This window comes from Canis aureus, chromosome 17, assembly GCF_053574225.1.
Source record: "Canis aureus isolate CA01 chromosome 17, VMU_Caureus_v.1.0, whole genome shotgun sequence".
NCBI classification, from domain to species: Eukaryota; Metazoa; Chordata; class Mammalia; order Carnivora; family Canidae; genus Canis; species Canis aureus.
The window spans coordinates 30,521,126-30,544,841 of NC_135627.1; the positions used below are offsets into that span (position 1 = coordinate 30,521,126).

Below are 23,716 nucleotides of genomic sequence, written 5' to 3' on the forward strand. Positions count from 1 at the left end.
GACTCACACTTTGAGAAAACATAAAGAATATATTTTTAAACCCTCAAAATTCAATAGTAAAAAAAGAATAATATAATCATTTTAAATTGATCAGAATATTTGAACAGATACTTCACTAACGAAATACATGTATGCTAAATAAGCATATGAAAAAATGCTCAACATCTCTCATCATTAGGGAATTGCAGATTAAAACCACAATGAGATGGTTTTAATCTACACAGCTATTAGAATGGCATCAATATTAAGAATTACTAACATCCATATCAGCTTCCTAACTGCTAAAAAGTCTGCAAAGCCTGAAATAAATGGAGATATGGAATGACAATACTTTGTCACTATTAGTCTTATTTTGCACCACAGTGAAACAGTAAAATGTTAAATTACTATTCTTTCTGAAGTAGTGAAATCTTAAATTACCACCCTTAACTCAAAAGCCTTCAATCAATTTGAGAAGGACTAAATATAGGGATTCTGGAGTAAGAGTCCAGCTTCCCCGAAGTTTTAACTTAAACACATAGAACACAGTGCATTTCAGTGAGCTGTGTTAGTAACCCCAACCTCTGAAGGTGTTAACCAGCCATTAGGTACCTAGCATCCTAGCCAGTCAGTGGGGAAAGAAATCCATTGCCTTAAAAATAGAATGATAACACTTTTATCTCATCTGTATTGTTCACTGTACTTTGTGCCATGCCTACCATGTATCTTAGGCATATAAGAGTGATTAATAAGGTCTCTCCTTAAGAGACTCAGTTTAGTATTAATCTTGGTATCAACAAGCAATGTCACAGTGTCATTAATATAATATAGTAGATATATTGCTAAAGAATAAGATGCAACCATATAATTACAGAAATAATTGCTGTGACTTTATAGGGAATATGGCTTTATGCCCATGGAAGAACAAAGATTACTGGATTAAGGTTTCGATTTCTGAACACCTGGTGAATCAGATACTCTGACACAAAAGAGATCATAAAGCACAGTGTATGGCTGGTACAAAGAAAGAGGGAAAATACAACACTGTGTAGCAAATTATCTATTCACTAAACTCAATTACCCTTCATTTGAATTTGTTTTTGCCAAATATGAAGATTGCTGTTTCTATATAGACCTTCCTTTGACATCTGAAGAATGTTTTCAGGTTGATTCATTAGCTTGATGATAGACATCAAATTTTATTTCCAGGCTTTTTTTTTTTTTTCAAGTTCCAAGATCAAGATTAACAACCTGTCTGATCATTTCTCATCATTCACATAGACATGTCCTAGTTCATGGTCAGCAAGTTTAAATAAACAAATGCATCTAATGGGTGTAGGACAAATATAATGAATATAATTAGGTAGGCACTTCCTTATAATTAGTTTGTAAACTTTCATAATAACTCTTATTCCTATCAACAAGCCATTATATTTTTTTGCACTTACTCGTGCTCCTGAAATTTTATTTAAATTCTAAACGTTCTGGCCACATCTAAAGGCTCTGCCCACAACATAGAATAAAAAATAGATAGGCAAGTAAAGTAAATTTGAGAAATTTACATTCCAGTATATTAGTAAATGAAAGCTAAATCACTATTCAGTCCTAATTTGGTCTCTTTGAGTAGAAGTGAAAAAATTTGATTCAATTAATACATTGTACCTCTGTTTAATATGCCCATGCTTAATTCAATGGGCTTTGGTGAACTTCTTGAGATGTCTCAGGTCATTCTATAATTTCAAATTTTCTACCAAATAAGTTAAAAGAACATATAATAGAAAAAGTATATTCTGAGTTTAGTAATACAATTATTATTTTGTAATAATAATTATAATAATGTAATACCCATTATTTTCAAGACATACTCATCAAAAGCTTCCAAAGAGGATGTCTCGCTGCTCTACTTCTTGGTCAACATCTATCACAGCAAGTACAGTGATACTGTGAAAATTATTTCTACCATCAACAGCCAAAGTGAAGTCAGTACAGACTGATTTAGCTTACTGGAAGCTTATTCTTCATATAAGCATACATCAATTTGACTTTAATTTTCTATTTCCAACTTGCAATAAACTGAATGCATGTTGCTGCTCTATGCACTTTTGTAGTATCATTATAATATTGTAATTAAGCAAATTCGATGATATTGAGGTGAGTGAATGAGAATAACTGAAATGTGAGCCCCCTTTGGGAATTTCTAGAATGTACACTCTAAAATAAGCAAGAGGAATGAAAACAAAATCTAGTTATAAGCATTCTGTTCTCTTTCTAGATATGTTTTCACCAAGAATACAACAATGCTAGTTTTTATCTTTTTCCAAAATAAAGACAAAATGTTCAAAACAGGAATTGATCTGTGCAGGATTGTGTAGAGAATTATAAACAGAACATTTATTTCTCTTCCAATGTTCTCTGTCCTCTTAATTACATATTTCAATTGCCTTAACATTGCTTCTCTTGGGATTTTCCATTAACTGATCAATCTGTCCATTAGGATATTTTCCCTGATATAATATTACACTTCTGCTCTCATTTGCTATTTTCCCCCCATTAGTACTAATTAGGTCTCATTGGATCAGAGAGAAAAATTCTGTGCCATCTTGGCATTCTCTCTCAAATGCTGTACCCAGTGATGCAAAGCTTTATTTATTATGCATTGAATACTTTTAAACTGTCCTGGATAATTCTGAGATTGTAATTATGTTGACTTGCCCTTCTTTGAAAGTTCTTGAAGTTTCTGAGTTTTTCAAAGCTACAGTACTTAAAATTTACTATAATTTTTAGGAAAAAAAAAAGTTGGTTTCCATACCAGTGACTCCTGACTGTAGCGAAAGAAGAAAGAAGGAAAGAAAGAAAGAAAGAAAGAAAGAAAGAAAGAAAGAAAGAAGAAAGAAAGAAAGAAAGAAAGAAGAAGGGAGGGAGAAAAGGAAGAAATGTCTTTTGCTCAAACCACCTTTGATGTTCAATAAATACTGGCTAATTGATAAGTATAGAATTGATGGATGATGGAAGGAAGAAATAGAAATATCTTCCTTCCACAGGATTTAATGTGTGACATGGGTTGCTGTATAATTTAAGTAGCTATGAGAATCCACGTTTGAATTCTTCTAATTGCTGAATTACAAGTCAGTGCATAAAAAATTAAGTTAGGGGACTATATTAAGATAAAAGAGACAAAAAAAAAGATCTAACAATTCAATACAATGTGAGAACCTAGTTTGAACCCTGTTCTAAACAAACCAACTGTAAAAAGACATTTTGAGACAAGTGGGACAATTTGAGTATGGACTGGGTGTTACATGATACCAAGGAATTATTGTCAATTTGTGAGGTATGATAATGGCACTGTGATTGTGTAATAAAATTTCTATGATTTCATTGACACTGAGTTAGTTAGGAATGAAATGGTATGCTGTCTGATATTTGCTATAGGGCATTTTAGCAAAGAAAAAAAGGGACATGGGAAAATGAAGTAAATAAAGTAAAACACTGATAAGTGTTGACTATTCTAGATTATACATATGTAGAGTTTCATTATTGCATTTTCTACTCTTGTGTATGCTTAAAATCTTCATAATAAAAATGTTTTAGATAATACAAACGTAACATATATTCAACATGTAAAATACAAATAATATAAAACATGTATAAGTCAAAATGCAAAAGTACTCCCTCACTATCATCCACAGGAGGAAACCACTATTAATTTGTTGTGTATATCAATATGGACATTTCTATTTACACATACACCTATATAGAGATATTTAATTTTTCACAGAAATGCCTTTTTACCTTTTCTTTATTAAAACTATATCTTGGACATTTTTCCATGGTGGTAAATTGAGATCTACCTTATTCTTAGCAACTGATTCAGAGTATTCCATTGTTTGGATATTTTGCATGGAGACTATTTTTACAATTCCATATGGATGAATAGTCTTTCCCTGTTTTCAACTATTAGCCAATTTACAGGAAACTTCTTTGTGCATGCCTCTTTGTACTTTTGTGTGACCATGTCAACAGGATAAAGTTTTAGAATTAGAATTGAGAGGCAGTCTAATTAGTGTAGAAGGGTATGGAACACTCCAGGCAGGTTCCCTGGGTCCTAATCTCAGTGCTGTCACTGATTATTTGAGTGATCTTGGGTTATCTGTTTAGTTTTCCGTATATCAGGTTTTCCTGCTACAATAAGGATTAATGATCGTTGTATTCATCTCATAAATTTGTGAAAATAAATAATACATATAAAGTGTTTAGAAGAGCTGTGACTCTTTCTGCTTCCTGCTAATATTTAGTCTTTGACACTGTTTCCTGACAGAGCCCCTAAAATCTTTGTAATTTTCTGAGTGATAGGAGTGTTTGACCCAGAACTCTTAAATCCTCCAGGATTTCCTAGATAATAGAAGCATCTTTTGTTCTAATGAAGTGAGCACCTGGATGGGCTCCTGGATGGAGGCTGGCCACTGCAAAGATCAAGGCATGATTAAAAGCTTATAATCTTCAGTCCCACTCCCCTCCCACCACTCATTCTTTGGAGAGGGGCAAGAAACTGGATAAGGAGTTAATAATAATCATAATAAAGAAAATTGATAAAAATATTTCATCAATTCAACAGAGGCAAGAAAAAGAAAGAAAAAAACAGGGATATATAGGAAACAAATAATAAGATAATAGATTTCAAACCAAAAATATTAGCAATTTGGATGAAAATCTCCAATTGAAAAGACCATCAAACTGGATTAAAAAATAAAACTCGGGATCCCTGGGTGGCGCAGCGGTTTGGCGCCTGCCTTTGACCCAGGGCGCGATCCTGGAGACCCGGGATCGAATCCCACGTCGGGCTCCCGGTGCATGGAGCCTGCTTCTCCCTCTGCCTGTGTCTCTGCCTCTCTCTCTCTCACTGTGTGCCTATCATAAATAAATTTAAAAAAAAATTTTTTTAAAATAAAACTCAACTATATATTTCCTACAAGCGACACACCTTAAACACAAGGACACAGATAAGTTAAAAACAAAACATTGGGAAAATATATACAATGCAATAACAAAACAAAACAAAAGTTCCTAGAGATAACTAATATCAGAAAAAAAAAAAAAAAGAGCCAGTACTAGAGGGAGCAAATATTTTATAAAAGGGTCAATCCACCAAATTGACCTATTATAAATGTGTGCTTCTAATAACACAGCCTTAAAGAAACAAAAATTGACAGAATCAAAGAAAAAATGGATGCATCACAATTAGATTTGAAGATCTAAATGCATCTTTCTCAGTAAAGTAAAGAACAAGCAAGAAAAGAGTCATCAAATATAGAAGATTTTGAGAACATGATTAATAAGCCTCATTTCACTGCTATTTACAATAGCATACATATTTTTTTCAAGTGCACATAAGCCATTTGCCAAAATTAACCAAGCATTGGACCATAAATCAAGTCTCAACAAATTTCAAAGCATTTAAATCAGTAATCTTATTAAATAAGGCTGAAAATCAATAATTTAAAAAATAACAAGAAAGGACCCAAGTGTTTGATAAAAAGCAGTTTGCCTCTAAATAACTCATTGGTCAAAGAATCACTCATAATAAATTTTTTTTTTCATAATAAAATTTTTGAACTGAATTGCAACAGAAAATCTGACATTAAAAAAAAAAGAAAATCTGACATATCAAAATCTGTGAGATGCAATTAAAATTGTGCTCACAGTGAAATTTTGAGCCTAAAGTGCTGATTTTAGGGAAACAAGAGGCTATAACTCAGTGATCAATAAATGAACATATAGTTTTAATTTGTGCACTTTCCAGTGTGTATGATCTACTTTAATTTTTTTCTTAAGTTTACTTAACTTTTTTCTTTAAGAGAAACAAAATTCATAAGGTCCAGTTTCTGGTTCTACAGGTACTCAAAGGATCTCACTGTCAATGTGCTTGATAAACCAGTCAGTTCTAGCCCTGCCTTAGCATGTATTTGGAATCCTATGTATATCCTAAACTTCCAGGGTTGGGGGTGGGGGTGTCCATTTTACATACAATCTAAAATCAGGTTAGTCTCTTTAGAATCACTTTCCAGAAGAAAAGAACACCTAAACAATCCATGGTTCAGGCTCAACATTCCAGACACAGGCAGACACAAGTCTCTGGATCAAGAGAAAAAAACAGTTACTCTGTAGATACTCACCTCACCACACTCATTTTGCAAGAAATATCTGTTCGGCAAATGCACTAGCCTCAAAACAAGATTTGCTAAGTATGAAATTATATAGGCACTATCTTCAAAATGTTTGACCTCTTTTCATAATATAATAAAATACAAAGTTAAAATTTGTTACTTGTATGTTCAAAACTATTAAGCAATCTTTCATTAACTGTAATCTCCCATTATTGACATGACTACTGTACTTTATTCATGAAACTAAGTATTATTTTGAGAAAACAACGAATTTAGTGTTTTGGTTCTAGAATTTAATAACTATTGCACTGAAAGAATTTTTATAATGTTCTTATAAATTTACTTTAAAAAAAATCTTCTGAGTGTGAGTGTATATTACAAAGGTATTCAAATTTATTTCCCCATGAATAGAATTAGATTATCTGTGAGCACTAATTGGAAAGCTGTCATTGAAAACATCGGATTAACATATTATCAATATGACGTATAATTCCCAGCCACACTACATATTCAACAGCTTTAACTTTTTTTTTTTTGCTTTCTTTTTAAATACTAGTGTGACAGTGGTCCATTTATGCAGTTTTGTTACATAAAATGAAACTCCTTCCTCATTGAAATTAGTAAATTCATCCTGAAGACTCTTCCCTTGTAGAAATATTTAGAAATAATGCTTTTGATAAATCTGAGGTCAATGCTGCCTATTGAGTATAAACAATATATTTCTTTGAACAAGGAGGGACAAAGAAGTCTCACCCAGTCCTGAACCTACATTCTTATGGAAGCAGGTTGCCTGTTCTGGTATTAACATGAATCCTCTCTAGTTAAGAAAATCAGAAAAAAAGGCCCTGCTCTAGACATTTGTCTTTGGCAGATTTGCAAGGCCCAAGTCAGTCAGTGTTCACTGCCTTAGGAGGGACTGTTAGGGGAAAATACTCTTCTGCCCACAAAATCCACAAAAGATTCCCTCTGGAGGTTGCACAACCTGGCAAGCAGGGAAGATGCCTGAATAGGAGGAGCTTGGGGCAGACACTTAATCCCTGATATTGATGATGGCCACAGTGAAGATCTGTGCTCTTTTTGCAATATTTACGTATCAAGTATCACCCTTTGTTGAGAGCAAATCTTTCCCCACCTCCATATATTTCCTGACCTCTCATTTCCCTTCCCTCTCATTTCCCTCATTTCTAAACATTTAGAACAGGCAGAGTGCTCACTCCTACTGCTTCCTGTCTGAATTCTTTATCCATTTTTAATGCATCCTTGGAAAATACCAATACTTTTCTCTCTGTCAAAGCAAAAGCTCTCTTTTCAAGCAATTATCTTTTGAAAAACTGCTACTTATTTCAGTGCTCCTTCATCAGAATATGCTGGATTATGGAATCAAATATCTGCCAATTTGCAGAGAGAGCCCAACATACAGATAAAAAACCCTACATGTTATTCAATGCTTTAAGAAACTACTTAAAAAACAATTGCAGAGTGGGTAAAATAACAAGACCAACCTATATGCTACCTACAAGAGATCCATTTCAGACCTAAAGATGCTTACAGATTGAAAGTAAGGGAATGGAGAAACATTTATCATGCAAATGGATGTCAAAAGAAAGCCCAAGTCGCAATACTTATATTGGACAAAATAGACTTTGAAACAAAGACTGGGAAAAGAGACAAAGGATCCTGTATAACAATAAAAAGGACAATCCAACAAGAAGATAAAAACAATTGTAAATATTTATGCACCTAACATGGGAGCATTCAAACACATAAAAATAGTTTATAACAAACATAAAGGAACTAATTGATGGTAATGCAATAATAGTAGGGGACTTTAACACTCCACTTACCAAACAGAACACCAACAAGGAAACAATGGCTTTGAAGGACACACTGGACCAAAAGGATCTAACAGATATATTCAGAACATTCCATCCTAAAACAGCAGAATACACATTCTTTTCAAGTGCACATGGAAAAATTCTCTAGAATAGATCACATATTAGGCCACAAAACAAGCTTCAAAAATTAAAAAAGATTGAAGTCATGCTACACATCTTTTCTGACCATAATACTATGAAACTAGAAATCAACCACAAGAAAAAATCCAAAAAGACTACAAATACATGGAGGTTAAATAACATGCTACTAAACAATGAATGGCTCAACCAAGGAATCAAAGAAAAAATAAAAAAAGTACATGGAGATGAATGAAAATTAAAATGCAATGGTCCAAAATCTTTGGAATGCAGCAAAAACAGTTTTAGGGGAGAAGTTTATAGTAAATACAGTCCTACCTTAAAAGCAAGAAAAATCTCAAATAGACATTGCAACCTTACACTTAAAGGAAATAGAAAAAGAACAACAAACAAAACCCAAAACTAGTAGAAGGAAGGAATAATAAAGATTAGAGCAGAAGTAAATGATATAGAAACTAAAAAAATAATAATAACAGATCAATGAAACCAAAAGCTAATTCTTTGAAAAGATCAACAAAATTGATAAATCTTTAGCCAGACTCATCAAAAACATGAGATGACTCAGATAAATAAAATCAGAAATTAAAGAAGAGAAATAACAACTAACACCACAGAAATACAAAGATATGTGAGAGAATATTATGAAATACTATACACCAACAAATTAGATCAGCTAAAAGAAATGGATAAATTCTAGAAACATATAATCTACCAAAACTGAAGCAGAAAGAAGAGAAAATTTGAAGAGACTGATTACCAGCAATGATTACCAGCAAAAACCTCCCAACAAACAAAAAAAGTCCAGAACCAGTTTTGTGAGCAAATTCTACCAAACATTTAAAGAAGATTAATTCCTATTCTTCCCAAACTATTCCAAAAACTAGAAGAAAAGGGGAAATTTCTAAATTCACTCTATGAGTCCAATATCACTCTAATATCAAAACCAGATATAGACACCACAAAAAAGAGAACCACAGGCCAGTATCTCTGATGAACATAGATGCAAAAATCCTCAATAAAAGACTAGCAAACTGAATCCAACAATACATCAAAAAAATCATTCACCACGATCAAGTGGGATTTTTTTCAAGTGGGATTTATTCACGTGCAGCAAGTGTGGTTCAATATTTGTAAATCAAATAACATGACAAATCACACCAACAAGAGTGGATAAAAATCATATTATCATTTCAATAGAGGCAGAAAAAGCATTTATGAAGTACAACATTCATTCATGTATGAAGTACAACCCTCAACAAAATAGTTTTAGAAGGAACATACCTCCACATAATAAAGACCATATATGAAAAGCCCACAGTGAACATTATACTCAATGGTGTCAGGAACAAGACAAGGATGTCTATTCTCATTACTTTTATTCAATATTGTACTGGAAGTCCTAGCTGCAGCAGTCAAACAACAAAGGAAATAAAAGTCATTTAAATTAGTAAGAAAAATGTAAAACTCTCACTATCTGCAGATGACATGATACTATATATATATATAGAAAACCCTAAAGACTCCACCAAAAAACTACTAGAACTGATAAATGAATTCAGGATATGAATTTTGTCACAGGATACAAAATCATTGTGCAAAAAACTGTTGCATTTGTATACCTTAATAATAAAGCAGCAAAGAGAGAAATTAAGAAAACAATCCCACTTACAATTGCACCAAAAATAATCAAATACCTAGAAATAAACTTAATGAAACAGGTGAAAGACTTGTATCCTGAAAACTACAAAATGCTGATGAAAGAAATTGAAGAGGATACAAAAAATGAAAAAAAAAAATCCCATGCTCATGGTTTGGAACAACAAACCATTGTTAAAATGCCTGTATTACTCAAAACAATCTACAAATTTAATGCAATCCTTATCAAAATACCAAGCATTTTCACAGAACTAAAATAAACAATTCTAAAATTTATATGGAAACACAAAGATCCCAAATAACCAAAGCAAATTTGAAAAAGAAAAGCACAGTTGGAGGCATCACAAGTTATACTACAAAGTTGTAGTAATCAAAACAGTATGGTACTAGTACAAAAATAGACACAGATCAATGAAACAGAATAGAAAACCCAGGAATAAACTCCCAATTATATGGTCAATTAATCTTCAACAAAGGAAGCAAGAATATGCAATGGGAAAAATCTCTTCAACAACTGGTGTTGGGAAAACTGGACAGCTACCATGCAAAAGAAAGAAAATGGACCACTTTCTTATACCATACACAAAATTAAACTTAAAATAGATTAAAGACCTAAATGTGAGACATGAAACACAAAAATTTTTGAAGAAAGCACAGGCAGTAACTTTTCTGACATCAGTCATAGTAGCATTTTTCTAGACATGTCTCCTGAGCTTAAAGGAAGTAAAAGCAAAACTAAACTATTGGGACTACATCAAAATAAAAAGCTTCTACACAAAGAAGGAATCAATCAACAAACTAAAAGGCAACCTACAGAATGGGACAATATACTTGCAAATGATATATCCAATAAAGAGTTAGTATCAAAAATATAAAAAGAACTTATACAACCCAACACCCAAAAAACAATCCAATTCAAAAATGGGCATAAGACATGAACAGAGGGGCACCTGGATGGCTCAGTGGTTGAGCTTCTGCCTTCAGCTCAGGTTGTGATCCCAGGCTCCTGGGATTAAGTCCCGCAAGAGGCTCCCCATGGGGAGCCTGTTTCTCCTTCTCTATGTCTCTGCCTTTCTGTGTCTCTCATGGATAAATAAATAAAATCTTAAAACAAAAGAAGACATGAACAGACATTTCTCCAAAGAAGACGTACAGATGATCAATAGGCACAAGAAAAGGTGCTCGACATCATTCATTATCAGAGAAATGCAAATCAAAACTACAATGAACAATATATTACCTCACAACTGTCAGAATGGCTAAGTTTAACAACACAGGAAACAACAGTTTGGCGAGGATGTGGAGGAAAAACACCTGCACTATTGGTGGGAATGCAACCTGGTGCAGCCAGTGTGGAAATTTTACAGAGGTTCCTCAAAAAGTTAAAAATAGAACTACCCTATGACCCAGCAATTGCACTACTAGGTGTTTACCCAAAGGATACAAAAATGCTGATTCAAAGGGGCACATGTACCCGAATGTTTATAGCAGCATTATCAATAATAGTCAAATTATGGAAAGATCCCCAGCATATATCAACTGATGAATAGATACAGAAAATGTGGTATCTATGTATATATATGTGTGTATATATATGAAATATATATATAATGGAATATTACTCAGCCATAAAAAGGATGAAATCCTGCCATTTACAACGATGTGGATAGAGCTAGACAGTAAGCAAAGTAAATCAGAGAAAGACAAATGCCATATGATTTCACTCATATGTGGAATTTAAAAAATGAAACAAGCAAAGGAAGAGAGAAAGAGAGAGAAAGCAAGAAACAGAATCTTAACTATAGAGAACAAATGGATGGTTACCAGAGAGGAGGTATGTAGGTGGATGGGTGGAATAGGTGATGGGGATTAAGGAATGCACTTGCTGTGATGAGCAATGGGTGTTGTAAGGAAGTGTTGAATCACTATATTGTACGCCTGAAACTCATATTACACTATATTAGAATTTTTTTAAAACTCATAAATGATGGGACACATGGGTGGCTCAAGGGTTGAGCATCTGTCTGGTTCAGGGTATGATCCCAGGGTTCTGGGATTGAGTCCCACATCGGGCTCCCTGTAATGAGCCTGCTTCTCCCTCTGCCTATGTCTCTGCCTCTTTCTCTGTCTCTCAGGAATAAATAAATAAAATCTTTTTTAAGAACCTCACAAATGACATTTTATCATTTTTTTCATTCATTTGTCAATGTTAATGTTTCATTAAAGTATATCTAACACCATGGTAACTCATTCTTCGATAAAAGATATATTTAAAAAGAAAAAATGCTCCTTTCTGAGAAAGTTACACAAGGAGCAAGTCAAATAATAACATCTTATGTTTATACAGTATCCTAGGGGACACCTTCTTTTCATATACCTTTTGTAACTAATCTTACAAATAGCCACATGAGGTGGGCAACAGAAGCCTCATAACTTACCTTTTAGCACCAGAACCATCAGAATCTTGTGGTTAATATTGCACTCTTGTACTTTCACTTTAACTCACACTGCCTTTTTGAACATTCTTAGCAGCTCAAATATTCATAGCAACAATCCATCACCATAGATAATATCTAAGCAGTACTAAACAAACATAACATTTTCATTTTCTGCAACATCTTTAAACCAGAAAGGAAGACAGTAAAGATGAATTTGGCCCAAGAACTGTAGGACCTAAAAGATGTAATAGACCTGTCCTCCTCAGGGGAAAAGCCCAAAGATTGTCATCAGTGCATGCCCCAGAGTCTGCAATTTATTGACATGTATGGGTCCATATCCTTCTGCTAAAGGGAGACCTCACGGAAAAAGTCACCATGGGTTTACCTGGGTATACTAGTTTGTGACCTCATTCCAAAATCAAAGGGGAAGAGTGCTAGCATCTCAGCATGTGGGTATATGTGAAATAAAACGCCATTTCTACTCCCTCTCCACTCTCTAGGCCTTGAGAGAGCTTGGACTCTGTTCTCTGGTGAGGAAATCTCCACAATATCAGCTTGCCTAGAGAACGGCACAAAGATGATTAAGACAGCCACTATTGTCCATGATTGGAGCTGGTCTGAAAAAACTAAAACTGAGTGGTTGTGACATACAAGATGCTCTTTATGGCTCTCCAGCCTCATTTACCCTGAAACCTTGAAGGTTCCAGAATGCATCATGCCTTCCCTCAATTCACAGGATTTTCACAAACCTCAATTTAGAAAATCTTCATCTTTACTAACCTACCCTCTACACATCTTTTTTTGACACAACTTGATTACCTCCTCCAGGAAGCCATCTTTTACAACCTGTGCCCTTCACCACCACCTTGTGTACTCCTGGAGAGTTCTATAGTAATCTTTATCATGGTTCTTACCACACTTGATTATAATAAGCTTGTCTAGTTTAGCTATGGCACTCTCAATTATCAGAGTCAGGTATTGTCTTATCATCTTTGTATTCCCAAAACCTAGCATAGAGCCTGGCACATAATACACACTGAATAAAAAGGAATGCTTATCTCAACTCTTTCTCAGAACTTCTTCTGATCCCTCAGTTTGATAGTGTATACAAATCTCTTCTCTGAATTACTGCATTTAGCTTTAGCTTTGCTCTTGCTTATACTCATCCCAGACTTGATTGAGAGGCTCTTAACCAACCCAGCCTGGTGGGAATCCTTCCCATCAGAAAAATTTTGTTCTTCTGCCAAAGGAGGGAGATACAAACAACCCCAGTCTTGCTCCAGATGCTGCTAACAACACAGCTATCACCAGGCACAGAACAAACTGGGTTATAGTTTGCAGGTTCTTTGTAGCTCCCTCTCCACCTAGTTTGCTCTGGTAAAGCTGGTCAGACATTCACCTGGTGCTTCGTCTTGCTTATAGTTGTCCTACTTACTCTGAACCACAGATAAGCCTAAATAGTCCTTCTACCTGTATTTGCTTTTCCCATTCTCTGCCATCAAGCTAAACATTTATTTTGCTTTCCTGCACTTCTAATTGAGTGGTCTTCCCTCTTAACTAGTTGTCCTAAAATCCAATGTGCCCTAGAATTCCTAATGCCATCTCATTCTACCTACTTCTCTTGGGTTGCATTTGAACTTGGTTTATGACAGCCAGTTCTGCTTTGAGACCAAGACCTCTACTTTGGTTTTTTTTCTCACTCATGTTGCCTTTTTTATTTCAAATTCAACTTCCAGAAGCATGTTCCCCACTGCTTATATGTAAGATTATACAAGCATATTATATATGAATAATCAAACTGAAAGGCAACATATGACTATACATTTCTAAGATAAACTTCTAAATGTTCTTCTTAAAGTAATGAAAATTCGTGGGATGCCTGGGTGGCTCAGTCAGTTAAGTGTCTGACTCTTGATTTTAGCTCAGGTCATGATCTCAGAGTCTTGAGATGGAGCCCCATGTCAGGGTTTGCACTGGGCATACAGCTTGCTTAAGAGTCTCTCTCTCCCTCTGCCCCTCCCCAGCCCTGAGCTCTCTCACTCTCTGTCTCACTGTTTCTCAAAACAAAACAAAACAAAACAAAACAAAAAAACTTGTATTTTTGTTGATCCTGCCAATAACATTAATAAAATAACTTATAAGTTGTTCATAGGAGCACAATAATTAGGGCCAAAATTAAGCATCTGAAATAGCTGGGGAATTTCCTCCACAAACTTTCATGTGATCATGTCGTGGTCATTTCATTTCATGGCATATCCATTTTTATAAGTCTTTTATGAGTACAAAGAGGCTTAGCCACCACTGCTTTGGCCTGCCAGCTTGGACTGACTATTGTTATTTTAAATGCATTCCCCTCTCGAAAGAGCAAAACCAACAGTTCCAAATTCCTGAGGGAACCTTAACTGTTTATACTGGGAAAACTGAATGACACATCATTTGGAAATGTGTTACTATTATAAAGCCACTATTAACTTGTTTTGTTTGTTTGTTTTTATTTGTCCAGAGTGATCTCTTAAGGCCCAAAGTGCCATACTTTCACCCCAACAGTTAAAGGTTACTTCTCCCAGGAGCAAAAGCCTATCCTGGAAGAGAGCCTGGACAACTGGACACCAGGAACCAACACGCCCTAAAAGGAAAATCTCAGGGCTCAGCCAATGTTCCGGATCAGACAAAGAACATCATTTTCTTTTAAATGCTAATAGTGACAATGACAAGGGCTTGCCGGATCTAGGGCTAGAACAGCCCAAGGTCTTAGCAATTTAAGACCTCAAAGTCTTACCTAAAGTTCACTTTTGGAAGAAGGAAAAGAGCCTATTCTGTATGAAAAGTCATGCTCTAGAATAGAAAGGAATCAAGTGGTTATTTTTTGCCAACCTTCTTCTGACCACATTTGTCTGGAATATGTGCTTACATGAGCCATCCTAACTCTTGAGAGCTATCCACTTCCCAGTCAGTTCACTCATTCAGGTCTACTCTAAACCCAGCTTACATGGCTTTTCTTAGATAAGACCTATCAATCATGTTCACTTGATATTTGCCTCAGGCTAGTAATGCTTTTTCCCTCCAGATTCAACTCTGCCCCACCTCGATCATCTAGTAATAATCCATATCAGAGATCCTGAGTCGGGGCAAGCCTTGATGACATCCAGGGAAAAAATCTTCCAAACCCAGGTCCCTGAAAAGGATGCTCCCTACAAGTGTCAAAAATTATTACTACAACAAAAACAACCACCACCACCACCACATATTGTTACAGCTCTGAGATTTTACCAAGCTCTGCAAGCTGACAAGTTAGTCTGCCATAGTTTTTTTGAGAAGACACATGACTCTTGGGTTGGAGACAAAGGATTGTATTACTCATAGCACAGACAGTAAACACCTTGAACTTTATGCTTGTTAGTTTCTCTTATCCCTCAAGTTCCATGGGTTACACAGAGTAGCCTAGGCAAATGCTGCTCATGTGATGGATTTGCATCACAGCTGAGAAACCCTGAGCTTGAGAAATCCCAACTTTTTCTTTAAATATTTTATTTTTATCTATTTATAAGAGATACACAGAGAGAGGGAGACTTAGGCAGAGGGAGAAGCAGGCTTCCTGTGGGGAACCCAATGCAGGACTCGATCCCAGGACCCGGGGACCACGCCCTGAGCTGAAGGCAGAAGCTCAACCACTGAGCCACTCAGTCATCTCCCAACTTTTTCTTATAAGAGATTGGTCTACAAGAAAACCTGTGCAAAGCCGGTCAAGAGGACAATGATGAAAATAATCATACTGGACAGTAAACCGACTGGCCCTCTGCTCCAGAGGGAGATATTATCTCTAGCTTCTGTTCACTCTCAGACATCTTTGAAAAGATCATCCAGAACAAAAGGCCATTACTACTTCTGCTCACAAGATGTGCAGAAACATGAGAAACCCAAGGAGATTGCCTCTTAACAGTAAGTTGAAAAAATTAGTGAATAAATGACACAATTTATGGACATCTCAGAGAAACTGACAAAGTAATGAGTATTCAATACAAACAGTTCATCCATTCTCTATTTCTCTAAATAACCACACAAGCATATGTCAACAAAGGTCACTTCTTTTAACAAAAATTCTCATTTTATTAATTTAAATGTATGTCATTCGTTTTTTATTTTTGTGATTGTTTGTTTCAGGTTACTGGAGGTTTTATTAAGTTAGTGGCACAAGGGAGTTCTTCCCATGATCAGCAAATGCAGGCATTACAATGCACAGTCCAGGGGGGAAAAGGCTGGGTGAGGGGACAGGAGGGCCTTAAGGCAAGGCCTAGTAACTTGGTGACATTCAGAGCTTTCTCTAGGGTCCTATGGCTCATCTTGGGAGCAACTGAACTCAGCCTCATATTTGGAGAGATAATATTTGCAACTTATTCTCCTGGTTCTCTTGGCAGTATTTCCTGAAGAGTTTTCTCTGCCACAGTCTCCATAAACTTATGATTGTTTCTGGAGACTTCTGGAACGATCACAGTGATGGAATCAGAATCAAAGAGCTTTGAAACCACTTTAGTGAGGCCAGAGGGACCATTGGAGTCAGAAGTCTCAGAACTCATCATAGTGACCTGGAGGTAGACTGGGTCTTCACTTTGAGTGAGATTAGTCAGCTGGGACACTCAGATAAATTGCCCATCAGCTGTTTCAGCAGAGAGGATATGTTGAACAACTTCTCCTGGTAGGACTACAGCAGCTCAGGGTACATTTTGGTGAACTTCTTAGCAATCTGGAGGGAACCGTTAAACTCCTGTCATATCTGGACCTGAGAGGGGTTGTCTGCTAAACAGTCTGCTGACAAGATGTCCTGGCATTTATCACATTGGTTCTTCATCCTCAGACACTCTGTGGAGTTTTGACAGATCTCCTTGCACACATCATGGTCTTGGTTGTCTTCCGTGGATTCCATTAGAAAGTGGTAGGGAATTCTATGATGGTTGACATCCATGGCCTGTTGAGCCTGGTGTGTCATGTCAAAGAAGTCCAAAACATGTCATGGAAATTTAAGAGTTAATATGCAGGGAAATGGATTATGTTTCCGGTGATGTAGCACGTGGGATTGAAGAAAAGAGGCCTCTTCTAGAATGAACTGAAAGGTGAGTAGTGGAAATATCTTGCAGCTCATGGGTGAATCTGTCCTGGAAAATCTTGTCCATAATACTGGACATCCAGTTGAAGCTGTCCTGCATGATGTCCAGGGCATGGGTCTGCTGCCAGTCTTCTCCAGCAGAGTGTCCATGTGGTTGCCATTAATCCAGAAGTTGATGGGAGAACTCCTTCAGCAACTTGAACTGGCAGCCAACTAGGCCAGAGCCGCTTCTGCAGGTGCATGTGTAGAACTTCATCCAGGTCTGTTCCAGGTAGGGCTTACACTCTTCCCAGAGGGTCATCATGGGGTCATTGCATATTCCCTGAGGTGCCTTCAGCTTCGTTTCAGAATCCTTGATGTCACTTAGGGATCTTCTTCTTGGCTTCTTCTGATATGTTCAGCCGTGATTTGTACTTCCTCATTTAATTGTTCTATCAGGGCTTTTACACCTGTTTTACCCCCCTTGAGAGCATTTTTAATTTCCTTATTAATGTACTTACTCCCCTGGGTAGACATTTCCTGCAGCTCTGTGTCTGAGATTGCTTTGTCTCCCAGAACCCATCCATTCTCTCAGGTCACCAGCAGCCCCACTAGCAGCAGGAGAGTCTTCATCAGGCCTCCCTCTCAATTCTGGAATGGTCAGCAGCACCAGTTGACATCGGCTACTCTTGGTAATGCTGGATGGTAAGCACCATAAGATGTATCTATAGCATTCTGCTTCATATACAAACCCTTTGGGACTAGCTGCAAACCTGTATGACTCACATCCAAAGATGTATGTCATTCTTTCAATAATTGGCACTCATTTGAATAAATTCTGCAAAACTCAACAGGTAACAGTTTTGAACTTACCAAATGCTATTAACTTCATGGAAACAATTTGTTTCAAATATCACTCCATCACCCCACACATAGGATTATTATACAAACTACTTGATTCTAAAAATCTTTATCCCAAATACTAAAATATAAATGACACCAGATTTTGATATTTAAATTAGTCGAAATAAGGAGAGAATACAGAAGAACTGTATTTAAAGACTGTGCTCCCAACTTTATAATAGATAGTTGATTACAGACCTTGGAGAGCATTTAGACATGGGTCTAAATCACAGGATTATTTCCAGAAGTACTCCCTGTCTTTTGTGGCTTCCTTCTTGCAAGTACTTTAGAATATCTTTTAAGGAATGGGAGCTTTTTCTAAATAAATTAGGTTATTCCAGTCAGAATGGCATGAGCAACATTCAAGTAATTCCAAACATTATGATGGTTAAGCAGCATTCTGCAAACTGTATTCTGCTGAACACAAGTATCTTTCATCATGTTAATAAATATTCTACTACCATCCAAAAAAGTTCCTTGGTCAAGTAAGTTTGGTAAACTATACATTAAATTGATTTCTCACTGCAGAATTTTTCAGATCCTTTAACTGGGTTAATGTAGTTCTGATTGTGCTAATGAGGTTCATTTATCATTGAACTATTGTAGGTAGATCAGGGATATAACATGAAACATTTCCCAAACTTTTTCACTATGAAAAATTTTTAACACCACATGTTCTTATTAATGATGCAAGATGCTTTCTATTAAGGTCACTAGAGTTCCAGAGAAAACAGTTAGGAAAATTCTGGACCACAACCCAAGCCAGGCATGAATCAGGAAAAGTGAAGGTTTTAAAATAGTTGGGTTAGTTTTGCAGAGGACCTTGAATTCTATGCTAAGATATTTGAACTTTATTATGTAGGCAAAGGGTAAATATTCTGTTGACATTCTTTTTATCTCTTTGGTGTGCTTAGATGTGGTCATTTTAATAAGAAATATATATATATATATATTTATAAAAGACTAGAAATATATATATAAAATATATATATATTATATATAAAAGACTAGAAACTACTTTGTAGCAGATTCCTCTATAGAAGAGATCTACAGAAGAGAATTACCTTTATAAATCCCCCAACTTCAAAACATAACAGCTTTCACTCTTAAGAAGGTACTTTTTATGTCTAAGAATTCCCTCTGTAGTAGTTTTAAAATTTTACTTTTTTTTTCCTGTTCTCTGTTCATCATTATTCTTGTTCTTAAATTCCAGCTCTAGGACCTAATCTTGCAACAGGGACTAGCTGAGACACCAGATCCATTCATGAATTGTCCCAGTCTGAATAAACTCACTCTCTAAGTCTTTGAGGCTTATTTTCCAGTTTGATCCTAGTCAGGGCTATTTTGGATACTCTAACCAAGTTTTCTTAGAGAAAACTTAATAAGCACCTATGTGATGAAAGGCTTTGTAATAAGTGCCCAGAGAAATAAGAAGAGGATTTAGACATATTTCCCTCAAAACTTGAGTACACTTTTGGATATTTTGCTTTAAGATCAGATGGACTTAATTTCTTTCAAACTTTGATTGACTTGTGCAGCTAGTAAGGGCCAAATGTATAAAGAACAACTCAGCCCATCAGTCAATGAATATTTATTGATCTCCACTACATGCCAGACATTATGTTAGGTACTAGGGATGCAGCAATGTGGAGACAGACCTGGTTCCTGTCCTCATTGAGTTTATGGATCTAGTTGCTACTAAAGGCAATAAAATGAGTGTGAAATGTTTATTAGTTATCTGTTCTAATGCTTAAAAATAATTATTATTAGTTATAAAAGAGGATAAAACATGTAGCACAATGTGAAAAATTAGTTAATCTGGAAGAAGGGTATATGGATATTCATTTTACTATTCTTCTGATCTTTATGTTAAGTTGAAATTTTTCAAAATAAGAAGTTGAAGGTTATTTTAATAAGAATAAACTAGTCAGAAAATTAAAAATTGGAGTCAGATTTCTTCTCTAGTCTAACACTTTCTCATTTAGTTGTAACATTTTGGTGTCCTGGGACTTCTGAGTTGATTATTTTCATATCAGAGCATCAAAGGCAGAAGCCAGGGCATTACTACATGAAGAAGAGCAAAAACTTGGATTGCATTTTTCCTACCATAAAACATCCTGCTGCAAGTGAACACGTGGCTCTTAAATTTGGCCAGCATTTTTCTTAATTTTTATTAATTTTTATAAAACAGATCAGCATACTCAATTCATGTCTGAGGAGATGAGGAGAATTACAGTGTCCAGGCAAGTTATTTGCTGTCCTCCATTCAGTACTTCTTAAACCATTCTCTAAGGAGAGGATATATGCTTCAGCGCATATAATAACCTATGACAAACAACTAATTCAATATATCTGTTGTACACATGCTAAAATATACAAACTGGAACCTCTTCATTTTACTGAGTGGCAGGGACAGAATCAACACTACATGTAGTGTATTCAAATAAAACAATAGATGTTAAAAGAAAGTATGGGTGGACTTAAAGGGCTTTTAACAATGTCTTCCCACTACTCTTAACCCCAGGCCCATCAAATAGATACTATCATTACCTGCATTTTTATTTTCTCATCATTTCTAAGTTGTCAGATACGTGTTTGTCTCCGATGTGTGATACATCCATATGTTCAGCAAGGAATGCATATAGAAGAAAATCAAGTGCATGAAATTGAGGGCCAGTAATAAAGAGAGAAAGGGAGCATGAAGGAATTTAATGGCTAAATATGAAATCAAAGACCTGGTGTGTATTCCCCAACACCAGAAATACAGGTTAACAGGTAAGCAATATTTCTCCTCTGCCCACTCATTCAAAAAATATGTCACAGGCAGCCCCGGTGGCTCAGCAGTTTGGAACTGCCTTTGGCCCTGGGCGGGATCCTGGAGACCCAGGATTGAGTTCCAGGTCGAGCTCCCTGCATGGAGCCTGCTTCTTCCTCTGCCTGTGTCTCTGCCTCTCTCTCTATATATATATGTCTCTCATTAATAAATAAAAATCTGTTAAAAAATAACAAAAAAAAACCCAAAAATATGTCACATGTCTGCCATGTGCCAGACACTATGCTAGGCAGTGGAGATAAAAGAATACAATACAATATCTACCTTCAAAAAACCTACCAGATTCCAGCTAAGTAATTAGACTAATAAAAGAGACTCCAATGTGCATGGTGGAGATAGAGAGGTCGTAGGTGTAATGGAAATAGCAAATATGGGCGTTGGAGTCAAACTCAAAACTAAATCTCTGTCAATTATAAACAATTCCCTTTACTTAACTTCTTTGAGCTTCAAGTTCCTCATCTGTAAAATGTAAATAATAATACCTACCTTGATCTATAACTCTAAGACTTAGGAGTAAGGCATGCAAGATATCGGGTACACACAAGTGCTCAAAAAATAATTACAAATACTTGAACTGAGGTATGTGTATAATGATTAAGGAATGCAAAACTTGCCCCTCCTAAAATTTTACAGCCTAAGGAATCCCAAAAGCTGTGCTATCAATTAGTGTCCTAAAGGAAATTGAGATGTCAAGTAGAATTTAATGGTGGGACTGTAATAGAGAGGAGAGCAGAGCTAGGAGACCCAACAAGGCATGTTGAGTCCTCAAGGACTAGCAATGGAAGAGAGCCACTTCCACCCCTAGATCTGAGCCCAGTGAGAGGCAGAGCCTTGGGAGAGGATAATCCTCCTACAGACAAACCCTGGTGTGGAGATGACTCAAGAATCTGATGTCATCAAAGATAAATATTACCTTTGTTTGATAATCAGCTGGCTGATTACAAGTCTATTTTTCTATTCATGTTGCCTGCAAGAACAGAAGTTGCTGGTCAGTTAATACAATAATTTAAACTGCTCATTGAAAAATAATGAATTAAAAGTCAGAATAAAAAATGTTCAATCAAATAACCTAAACAAGCACACTGCTTCAGCTGTGGGTTTAACCCAGCAGAATATAGGGCACTGATTTCTGGCTATCGTGCCTTTATTAATTCAGGTTAACTATTTTAGCCACCCTGCAGCCTACAATTAAAATTCCTAGGCCTTTTTACTCATGAAATACTGCTGAGCTATGATTCTATAGTAAATTTTTTAACCTAAATTTCACATTTTGCCTTTATCTCTGTTAAAATAGTTTTATTTCAGCACTTTATTTCAACACATTGGGATACTTTTATGTTCCATTTAAATTAGCAGCATCCACAAATTTTATAAGCATGTCAGCCTATGTCTTTGCTAAATTGCTGATAAAAAGGTTGAACGCAACTAAAAATAAGAACTTTTATATGCATTCATTTAAAAGAATTTGGGTACTTAATGTATACCAGACTCTATATTAATTGCTGAGGATGCAGAAATTGAGAAAGAATAGAATTTTGGTTAGTGCTAAAAGCTACAAAGAAGCAAAATACAGTAACAAACTAGGGGCTGGTCAGGATATCACAACTTTAGATAAAGAGACTAGGGAGCCTCACTGGGCCCTAAATGATGCCAATGAGACTGTCCTATGCATACCTGATGGAAAAGTGTTCCAAGAAGAGGGAAACAGGAAGTGCACAGGTCATAAAACTGAAACGAGTTTGACATTGGCAAAAAATAAAGACAGACAATTTGGCTGGAACAGAATAAGCAAGGAAAGAATAATACTTGATGCATTTAGAGAGATGGGCAAAGATCAGATTATGTAGGGATCTGTAGTCTCCAGTAAGGAGTTTCAATTTTATTCCAAATGCAGGGGCACCTTCTTCTATCATATCACTCATCTCACTGATCTATTTATAAATATAGCATTAGAACAATAACATTACTGTACTAACAATCATCCTAGATAAAATCAAGAATCAAGACATTATGGAAATTATTCATGGGGACAGAATGAAATAATCTCAGTCAAACAAGAATTTAATCTGGCTGAGAAACCTATCCAATATAATCTACTTTACATGTTGGGGTTCTGCATAAGCAATCAAAAGAGAATTTACAAAAGCTCCCTACCTCATCTACTACCTCTGAACCCATGGACTCTTTCTTGCCTCCTATCACTATGGATGGATTATCTTCCTCCTAAGACCAACCTCCCACATGTGCATTCCTGCCTACCATCTCTCTCTTAATCAACATCACTTCCTCTCATGTGCATCTCACCTTTTACCTTTTATAAATTCATACCCAGCAACATGAGACATGCAGTAATTTCTCCAATCTTAAATACAAATCTCTCTTGGTCCCTACATCCCTGTCCAGCTACCATTTCATTTCTCTTCCAGCTTTTAGCAAAAATTCTCACAAGAGTTGTCTATACTTACTGTTGTAAATGCTCTCTTTTCACTCTCTCAAACCCTCTCCAGTGATATTTTCCCTCCCACAGTTCTTACAGGATAGCTCCTGCCCAGGTCACTTGACTTGACTGCCTCACATATTGTTGGTTGTCCAGGCAACAGCCACTTCTTTTTGTCAACTGTTTTGCTCATACAATAACCATGTACATTAGGGGATGTGGGCCTTTCTCTAGCCTAAGGGTCAGAAATCAT

General features: G+C 35.9%; 1 protein-coding gene and 1 pseudogene across 22 annotated transcripts in view; both read right to left on the reverse strand.

The window, feature by feature from the left end:
* Positions 1–23,716, reverse strand: part of SCEL (sciellin) — a 297,545-nt gene that overhangs the window by 230,328 nt on the left and 43,501 nt on the right. The window lies entirely within an intron of this gene.
* On the reverse strand, positions 16,341–18,715 carry LOC144287504 (clusterin pseudogene; annotated as a pseudogene).